General features: G+C 41.7%; 1 long non-coding RNA gene across 1 annotated transcript; it reads right to left on the bottom strand.

The window, feature by feature from the left end:
• Window positions 1–840: 840 nt before the first annotated feature.
• LOC114016500 (uncharacterized) lies at window positions 841–8110 on the bottom strand. Its single transcript, XR_003560968.2, has 3 exons — window positions 7760–8110; window positions 5098–5262; window positions 841–4607 (listed from the first exon to the last, which is right to left on the bottom strand). It is a non-coding gene; the product is annotated as an uncharacterized LOC114016500 (long non-coding RNA).
• Window positions 8111–8305: the final 195 nt, after the last annotated feature.

Genomic DNA, 8305 nt, shown 5'->3' with positions numbered 1-8305 from the left:
TCCAAGTGGGATCTCATCAGAAAGGCCCACACTTTATAGCAAAGTAATACAGGCAATTTCTGCCCTTTTTGGAATAAAATGGGATTTACGTACACCTTGGAGACACCAGTCTAGTGAGAAAGTAGAAAGGATGAATAGATCTTTGAAGAAACAATTGGGTAAATTGTGTCAATAAAATAATTGCAAATGGATAGATGTTTTACCTGTCACTTTAATGAGAATCAGAATCACTTCAAAATTTAAGAAAATGTGAACTCATTTAAATATTATATGGAAGACCTTATGCTGTAAATTTAACAGGAGAGGAAGACCAAATGCATATTTCTGGTGATTGGGTGTTAACTGAATATTTATTATCTTTGGGAAATAATCCTTCCTCATTGCACAAGTATATTCAACAGGGAGCACCTGTATCTTTGGGCATACTGGTGCATCCTTTCTGACCTGCAGATCGAGTGTACCTTCGAACTTCAAAGGATAAGCCTTTGAAGGAGTGGTGGAAAGGACCATATTTTGTATTACTGATAACTAATACTGCAGTAAAACTTAAAGGAATTGATTCTCGGATCCATTACACCAGGATTAAAAGGAGTCCTGAAGTAAAGCGAAAATCAGACGAAGTGGCTCCTCTGAAACTACAAATCAAGATTTTAATGAACTGTTCTTGGACTGAAATAAGACCCTATATAGAATTGGATTACATACAGGGAGATTTGTTAACATGATCTCTTTGTATACACTTGTTTAAACATGTTTTGCAGATGTATAAAATTTTGCCTATTATGTGGTATAATAAATTCTCAAATTCGGTGGGATCAGGAGAAACCCATAGACTCAAAACAGACACTTCATGATGATCCAAAAAACCACACAGATAGCCAATAAAACCAATTACTGTACCCATTTATGGAACTCAGGTTTTTGAGCGGTGGTTGGTCAATGCAACTGATGAACCCATCAGAATTAACTACAAGTAAGTACTGTAATGTCCCATTTGGGACTGGGTGGTACTGGATATATTGCAGTGTAGCACAAAAAAGCTTTACCACTGAGAAGGTCAGGTACTTGTACATTGGGAGTGACTTTTCCCAATATGGCTGTACTTGAGAAATTAGATAATAATCTGTGGTTAAGAATTTACCTGCAGAGATATAGGTGGGGTCAAAACCCCTATATAGAAAGACCCACTGGATTTCATTCTTTTGCTAGGTGGTTTATTCCTTGGTTGGAGGTTGCTCAACTGGAAAAGGCAATGATAAATATATCTGTAGTAATGGAAGAGATAGCCAGCGGCACTGCAGATACCATAAAGGCTTTGCAGGAAGAAGTTGCAGAAGTAGCTTGTACAGCTATGTGAAATAGAATGGTATTAAATATGATGCTGGCATCTCTAGGTGGAATTTGTACTATTGTTAATACTAGTTGTTGCATGTATATGGATCAAAGTGGGAGAATACCTACCAATTTACAAGAGATGTGGAAACATACTAAAATGTTGCATGAGATCCAGAAATATGACACCTTTTATGAACTTCAAGAAGTTTGGAACTGGCTAATGTCCTGGTTTCCTGATTTACACCTATGGATGAGGAAGTTAATTGTAATTACTGTACTCATGATTGTTATATGTGTATGCTTATACATTATATTACAATGTATGGTGAAGTGTTGTATTGCTGCAATTAAGATAAGTTCAGAGAAATTGACTTATTTGATATATGAATATATACAAATAAGTTCCAAAGGGGAAAATTGCTGCCTAAACTCCCGAATTACTGACCCCTGATTTAGTCTTTAACTATATGTTAAACTACTATGTGCACAAAGTTAAGTCAAGCTGACCCATCCTCTCAAGTCATCAAATGACCCACCCTTTCAAATCCTCAATACTGATCAATGAAGGGACTTGTAATCAAGGGGCTCAACTTTGGGAAACAACAGATAATGATAAAAAATCATCATCTAAATTATGCAGAAAGAAGTGTCCAAGTGAGAAGTTTCTGGCCACAAGAGAAGACAAGCTGATAAAGTATTGCAACCCACAGAAAACTAGTTGAAAGCAGGACAAAGGGAACTGTGGTAATGGGAGATCTCAATCTCCAACTCAAACAGCCCTCCTGAAGGAGGGCAAACCCCTGCTTGGGGAGTATGTGCAGTTGGTAAAAAGCTTCAGCAGCCATCTGAGGATGAGATGCACGCTGGTTTGCATTAGAAGTGGGAAACTTGTAACCAGTCCTGTGCATGACATGAATGACAATGAACATGCAATGTCCTATGAATATGCCAGTCCTCTAAGGCATGTAATGTGTAGCCTGATGTGCGTGTCAGGAGGAAAGATCCCTGGTGCACCCAGTGCTGCAATAAACCAGTGTTGGCTTTCTAAACTGCCATTTGGTTTGGAGAGTTTTTCTGGTTATGATTTTCAGTAACAGTAGGAGGGCCAGCTATAGCATCAAGTTCACCTAGTACCCCCAGCATCTCACAGCTCCAAGCAACCTGTGTAATCATCCAGCAAGGCAGTCAAACAGGTTTTTAATCTTTGCTTATCAGTCAACTTTGGCAGTCAGTCAGAAAGGTAACAAGATATTTGGAAAATAATGTTTGTTGTCTGTTTGCACTGGGACAAGGAGAGAAAGTAGCAGAAACCAAAAACATGGGTCAGCCATTTGCACAGTCTAAAAGGAGTCTCAGAAGAGGAGCTAGACTATACACGAAAAGCAACAGTCAAGAGTGGAGAAAGTTTTGGCTTGGAGAAGCTGACCTGTGAAGCAAGCCTTAGGTAAAGCAAATCAGCCACACAAAATCAGTGAAACTTTAGGCTTAAATATATGTTTGTCTCAGTTCCCTGATTGTTATGGGAAGATAACCACAAAGATCTTCTGAAAATAATCTGGCAGGGTTTGTGATTTTATTCTTTTTTAATTAAATGAGAAGGACCATCGAAAAGGCTGTGCATGTAGTGATGCACAAGAAATTATAATATGTAAGATGCATTTAGTAGAAGTTTTGGATATGCTATGGTAACTAAACCCTGGGGAGGTTCTCTGAACCCTGCAGAGGAGGCAAGAAACCTGTAGGAAAAGTCAGTGATCACATGGATACTTTATGTACAGAGAGCTGTGGTAAGCCTGTACAGAAAAATTTGCATTAGGCTTTTCCTAACATTACAGTACTTTACTCATATAATTTTCTCCTTTAAGACTTTGCAGGCAATCATTAATTTAATGGCAATAACATGTATATTGTTACACATACAGGGCAAGCATGCAATAAAGCACAGCGCATGCTATAGGGCATGACTGCATGGTTTACTTAAGGCAACACTGAACTCAAACAGGCTTAACTAGCTGATCCAAGTAACACATTTACACGTCCTTTGGGCATGGTGATCCACTCAAACTCCAAGTTAAGGAGATCATTGGAGGAAGTGGGCACCTGTGCTAAAGCCAGAGGGTAACCTTTAACTTGGGATGGAAGATAGAAATGGACCATAGCTCAGAGTGAAAATGGTATCAAATTGTTAAGGGATTGATTAACAAAACCAAATGTATTATTTGAGGTTTGACTTCAAGACAGTCAGAGCAAGTGAATTGTTAATGGTTAATTCAAGATACAAGCATTTTTGTATGTCCTGCTAAGTGCTTCATTAAGCACTGATAAGTTGTTTAAAGGAGGAAAGTACCACCACAAGGTGAATGAGCTGACTGGAAGTTTCATCAGCCAGAGGAACACGAGAAGCAATAGAATTGCTTGACAATAGGAAACTGAGAACTAAGTAATGAAGGAGTTACGTAACTTTTAACCAATGAAGGCTGTCTTCTTTTGCTGAACTGTATAATATAAAGTTTTGACAGTTGGGTGCAGGAGGGGGCCTGGAAATCAGGACCATAAAGTGGCAATCAGTTAGCTGAAAGGAATGTGCTCGAGCTTGTAGGCCACAAACCCTGGGAGGACAAGGAATGTGAATAGATAACAATCAATGGGATGAGTCATGCCGGGAATGAGGAACGGATGGCGCCAAGGAGAGGTAACACCTTGCTGTTAATTGATGAAAGTGCCCTTTGTTTGTAGTTAACCACCAATCGGGGATTGCCTAGTATGCAATGCTTAGCTTAAAGAACCAGTCTGTTTAAAACGCGCAGCTTCTGAAACATGTATAAACTCCTGATTGTGTACAATACATCAACATCTTGCTTGCATCAAGCTACGTCCCGTCTCTTTATTCGCCGCAAATTGGTGACCCGAACGTGATCCGGTTAAGGATCCGACGTGAAGGGCTCTCGAATCGCCTGAGCGACTTGCAGCGAATCCCACAGAACTTTGAATGGAGCGCTGAAAGGGAGCGGGAGCCGGCCGGCCTGAAATCCCTCCGGAGCTGAGGTGAGCTGTGGGAAATCCATCATGGGGAATCGGGCTTTGTCCCCAGAAAGAGATGTGTATGGACTCATGAAGGGTCTTCTAGTCAGATTCGGGAGTCCGTGCCTCAGTCTCCTCAGTTGGGGAGCCAGGCATTTGTGGTTTACCACCTAGCTCCCTACTGGGTGCAAACAATAGAAATACCTCGACTCAGTGTGTGAATTGGCACAACGTACTGGTTATGAACCCACCTATGGGACAACAAAAAGGCAGACGGTGCAGAAGACATACAGAAGTTGGTAAGCATTAGTCCCTAGGTCATTCTGATCCTAAAATCAGAGTAAATAACTTGGAACATCAAAGTGGAGAAGCAAAGATACTAATTTCCATTAACTGGAAGATAATGGTAGACAAAAAATTATGGTACAAAAAGGTACAAAACGGAAAATTAAAAACGGAGGACAATAGAAGGGAAATAACCCTGCTACATGCTGTTTTCTTTTTAGTTCCTTTCAGAACGCAACCCCCAGTGGGCAGCATATGCAGCCTGCCAGTCTGCATGTGGTCTAAGGGTGGAATTCCTCTCCCAGCCCCGGTGTGTCCTGTAGCCTGTGACCGTTGATGTCAGCTCCGTTATTTCATGATAATTTACAGCCAGAGGCAAAGTAGCCTTGACAAACTGCCTACTCCTGCATGTGCTTTTGTTCTGATATTTGGGACATCATTGCTTTCAAAACTTACAGGGTGGAAAGGCATCATCTCCTGGTCCTCCACAGGATAGTCCCGTTGCATTTTTCTGGTTTTCCTCATGTTCAGCAGAAGCTCCTTGAGCAGGTCATCTAATCCCCTCTAGGCTAGTTCCTTCAGGTTACAGTATTCCTTCCTTGCTCTTAGTTTCAGGCTTTTCTGGGAACAGTACCAGAATGTAACAGAAGGGGCAGTACCAATACTGTTCTCCAATTTGTGTTGGAAGAGCATTATTTTCTAGTTACAGTACCCTACCTTTGTTTGTTTCTATTTGCCTTTCCAGTTTGTCTTCTAACACATTTTTCTCATGCTCCATAACAATTAAAGCATGATAAACAAACATTTATGCACGTTACTGCTAAAAGGAATTTACTCCGCATGTTGTAGTATACCGGAAACATTTGACTAGCACAGATCAAATATCTGGGGGAGATATTAATGCCACATTTAAAAGTATGTTTTTGAATAAAAGAACAAAAATGCAAACAGTTATTATGAAAACTCTGATGGAATTCAGTTGGTTTTAGCATTTTTATTTTGCTCTTTTCTGTAACAGTTTTGTGACTTACCTGCTCTCCTCCTCAGTCTTTCAGTCTTCAAGGTGTAATGAAAAAAAACCCAATTTTTTTGAGGGACCCTCTTAAGTGTGAGGAGGGAGAGCACAAGAAGGAAACAAATCCCAAAATACCACAGTGAGTTTCCATGGAGATTCTTGCACTCCTGCAAAACCTAATGCTAGTCGAGATCCCTTTTCAGTTTGAGAATTGCTCATTTAGAACTTGGCAGGTCCTGTAATTTCTCCCCATGCCTGCATACCCATAAGCAAAGTAAGTCACACTGATTTCTGCATCCTTTGGCGATGCCTACCTTATGTCACTTTTAACTCTTAGGCACATCTGAATAGCAAAGTATTCTTATAAGAATGGGGAATTGTTATACACCAATGTCTTCATACTTGACAAAAAAAGGGAATTTCAGTTGTCACTAACATTTTTAACCTTGCTGTATTTTAAGTTCAGGCATAGAACTTTGTTCTGCATGCAGCTGAGAATTAAATCTCTCACACATCTTGTTGAGGACCATTTTTTTAAGGGTACCTGGCACCATTACTAGACATTATTGTTTTAAGAGATTTAAATTACTATTTTAAAAGAAGCAGCACCCCCTTCATGCAACGTAACGCCTGTCCCAACTGTCCCTCACATTCTCTGTAAAGGTCAAGACACATCAGATGGATACAGCAGACAAAGAAAAGGAAAGGAAGGGGGCTGAAACACATGGCATAGGAGGAAGCTCAGGGACCTGGGATTGTGCTTCTCAGAAGTGAAGGCTAAGTGGGGACATCAGATTGCTACCTTCAGCTATCTTTTTGGAGGTTAAAGAGAACTAGACCCTCCTCAGAGGTCCAGAACTCCAGGACAAAGGACAAGATGAAACAGTCACATGTGACATCAAGGAAAATTTTTATTTTGGGGTGGGTGGGGGAATCTGTGATTGCAGTTATGCATAGCAATGGGCTATCGAAGGGGGCTGCAGAATTTCCACCTATGAAGATCTTCAGACCCCAGTGGTCCAAACCCAGAGCATCATGGTCTAGCTTTGGCATTAACCCTGCTTTGAGCAGAAGACTGGACTACATAACCTCCAGAGCTCATTTTTAACTGTATTCTATGATTCCATTAAACAAGAGGAAACCTTTTTATCACAAAAAAAAGCAACTACAGGGCAAATCTCTTAACTGGGGTTATGGACTAGACATTGTTCTCCCTCTTCTCCTCACCCTCTGCCTTTAATAAGATAGCTACTTGAAAGGAAAGAAGGGCATTTCAGCCGTTAAACAAAATTTGTTTTTAAATTCATTGCAAGATGCCTTCCCCCCAAAACAATGACAGCTCTAAAGCACAATTTAAATATTTTTTTTTAATAAAGGTTTAAAATAAGACACACACAAAAAAATCTTTAGAAGACTGCTTTGTGTTTTCTGCATGCTTACAAGTGACAGAGATTTCAAGGAGGCATAAAAAGTCTATGTTACTAGTTGTAAAGCTGAGTCAGATGCAGAGGAGTTGCTGGGAAGGGTCACCCCAGCTAAGGCAGTTTCCAGGACACGTCACAGCCAATAAATTATATTTAGTTGGCAAGCACATTGTGCACACCATAAATTCTAGGGCACAGTTACAGCTAGGAGCTGCTGTCCTCAGTCTAGTCACACACCTTTTGGGTAGCCATGCAATTGTTATACCAAATGTGGGTTCTTCACCCTGGTGTGCAAGAGCCGATCCACACACAGAGCTGAAATACTTACTGCATATCTGCACAGAGATGGGTGCTAGGTGGGAAATCTACAAAGCTCACAGCCTCTTCACAGACAGCAAACTTTGCATACACCTCATACACCTTGAAGAATTGTTTACAATGAGGTTTAGCCATGCTTAATTCTCATGGGTTCTTAGAAGGTTTGTCTCCATTTAAAGGTACCGTGTTTTACACTGCCCATGTTGTGCGGGGGGGGGGGGGGGGGGGGGGGGGGGGGCGGGGAGCTTTGTTGGGAGGGGACCTTTTTGCTGGAGCGTGGATCTTTTAGTATGCTAATGGACAGTTCACATACAGTTCCAGTAATTTTCTGTTTAGTCTCATGTGGTTGTCTTGAGCTTACCTTGTTGTGCCCCAGCTTGACATGTTTATAGTGTCAGTTCCTTCTCCCCAGGCGTGTTTTGCGAACTGTAAGGATTTAACTCACACCCTCTGTTCTTCAATCTTGTTTTTCACTATAGACAGGTTTTCTTCCTGTTTCTTTTTTAAAGTAAATAATTTTCACAACGATGTGGCCAAAACCTTTCTTCTACATCATGCCAATTCCTAAGCATCCCTTTCTGCCTTTTGCTTGTCACATCTGAAAGCAGTGGTTACATATACCTGTCTTTTTTTTTAAAAAAAAAGCCTTTTGAGCAGTTTTAGGGGACTGGAGCTGGCTGTATGTTGGCCCTCAGCTTCATTACCCAGGGGATCACTGCACCCCCGGAGCGCTTCCCTCGCACGGATGGCCGAGGAGGTTACGGCGGCGGCGCCGCGGCGGGGAGCGGGCCGGCGGGAGGCCGCGGGAGGCTCATTGCCGCCCCCTGCGCCGCAGCTCCGCTGTCCGCGGCCCCTCACACGCAAGGGGCGGGGGGGCCCTAGCCCGCAGGCGGCGCCCGGCCTCCAT

The sequence above is a fragment of the Falco cherrug genome, chromosome Z, assembly GCF_023634085.1.
Source record: "Falco cherrug isolate bFalChe1 chromosome Z, bFalChe1.pri, whole genome shotgun sequence".
NCBI classification, from domain to species: Eukaryota; Metazoa; Chordata; class Aves; order Falconiformes; family Falconidae; genus Falco; species Falco cherrug.
The sequence above is the reverse complement of the archived record's forward strand: the minus strand, read 5'-3'. Positions and strand labels throughout refer to the sequence as shown.